Source organism: Aegilops tauschii, chromosome 6 (assembly GCF_002575655.3).
Source record: "Aegilops tauschii subsp. strangulata cultivar AL8/78 chromosome 6, Aet v6.0, whole genome shotgun sequence".
NCBI classification, from domain to species: domain Eukaryota; kingdom Viridiplantae; phylum Streptophyta; class Magnoliopsida; order Poales; family Poaceae; genus Aegilops; species Aegilops tauschii.
Window position 1 is genome coordinate 21,428,899 of NC_053040.3, and position 2,000 is coordinate 21,430,898.

General features: G+C 50.3%; 1 pseudogene; it reads right to left on the reverse strand.

The window, feature by feature from the left end:
• Positions 1 to 415: 415 nt before the first annotated feature.
• LOC109786200 (histone H2B.3-like) lies at positions 416 to 854 on the reverse strand (annotated as a pseudogene).
• Between the last annotated feature and the right edge of the window lie 1,146 nt (positions 855 to 2,000).

Here is a 2,000-nt window from a genome sequence, read left to right on the forward strand (position 1 = left end):
CAACCGTCTGTCTGCATCACATTGTGGAACAGAGAACACAAAATCTGCAGGTCAATCGTGGAAACAGGAGTCCATTCCTTTTCAGCAAAATGGCACCTCCTAGTCAAAGATTCAAAGCCTAGCTGCCTCACAACACGATGGACAGTAGTACTACATGAATCATGGATTAATGACAGAAAAGAAAAGTACAAATACTAGTACAGAATTAGAGCAAAAGCAATCTCTCTACAACTTCAGAGATTGTATCTGCAAGGAATTGCAAACCATAGTAGTCAGCACAAGAATCAGACAAAGGCGGAAAGTTACACTGAAAAGAACATTACTATTTCTTCAGACCGGCAAGCGATACAATCTGATTCTCACAAGATAACATCTTCATAACACAAACTGGCAGCTAACTACATACAGAATGCCACCATCGATTCGTCCATACAAGGATGAAGCCTAGGACGAGGTGAACTTGGTGACAGCCTTGGTGCCCTCAGACACGGCGTGCTTGGCGAGCTCGCCGGGGAGGACGAGGCGGACAGAGGTTTGAATCTCCCTAGAGGTGATGGTGGGCTTCTTGTTGTAGCGCGCGAGCTTGGTGGACTCGCCGACGAGCTTCTCGAAGATGTCGTTGATGAAGGAGTTCATGATGGACATGGCCTTGTAGGAGATGCCGATGTCCGGGTGCACCTGCTTCAGCACCTTGAAGATGTAGATCTTGTACGTCTCCACGCTCTTCTTGGCCTTCTTCTTCCCCTTCTTCTCGCCGCCCTCCTTGGACGCCGGCGGCCGCTTCTCGGCCTTGGGCTTCTTCCCCGCCGGGGTCTTCTCGGTCGCCACCGCTTCTTCTCTGCCTTGGGCGCCATGGGGGCTGCTGCTGATTATGATTCGCGGGTGCGGGGAGGTGGGGTTTGGATCGGAGGTGATGGGGGGCTGCAGATGCTGCGGTGTGGGGAGATGGAGGGGGCGGCGAGATCTCTACTCCTAATGTCTCAGTTGGTAGTCTCGCCTTACATCTCACCACATCCCACCACTTCTATCTTTCGCTCACCTTTCACATTACGTCACCACATTGTACTTGGGCCGGCCCAATCAATTCGTCTGACCCTTCTTTCCTTTTTTTTCGTGATTGCTTTGGCAGGCGTTGATTCAATATAATCACATAAATAAATAGGTCATTAACAATTAAGAAATCGTACCATATATACAAGATCACCTTTCTAAATCTCAACATCATATCTACTCCTAATGTCTCAATTGATAGTCTCGCCTCACATCCCACCACATCCCACCACTCCTATCTTTCGCTCACCTTTCACATTACATCACAACATTGTACTTGGGCCGGCCCAATCAATTCGTCTGACCCTTCTTTCCTTTTTTTCGTGATTGTTTTGGCAGGTGTTGATTCAATATAATCACATAAATAAATAGGTCATTAACAATTAAGAAATCGTACCATATATACGAGATCACTTTTCTAAATCTCAATATCATAGAAGGTAATTAAGATCACCTTCCTTCGCGTTCATGCCCGCACATCTCCCAATCCTCTCCCTACTCCTCACGGTTGCCCCGACGTCGCTGCACGCCTGCACCCGATGCCACGCCGCCATACCCCATGGATGCCTTGCCTGCCACGGCCTTGCTGATCCTTCTCTCCAACGCGCCATTGCCTCCCTTGCGTCGCCGCCGCCCATGATCTCTACCGGTGCAACGACGTACGCGGCCTTCCCACACGTCGCTGACTCACATCATATCCGGCCTTCATCGACGCCCTCTACATGGGGCAGCAACCCATCTCATCCTTAGCCCCACCATGACCGTGCAGTTCCTTTCTCGACACCACTGTCGACCTTTGGGTCGTCGTTCTTTGCAAACGCATCTGGTTCACGCACATACGTCGTCGCGCACACACGCGTCAGTGCTTAGCGGTGCCTTCGCCACTGGCGGTGGATGCCGCTGCATTTCGAATTTTGATGAAGACTGCCTGCATCACACCTTCGCCTAGG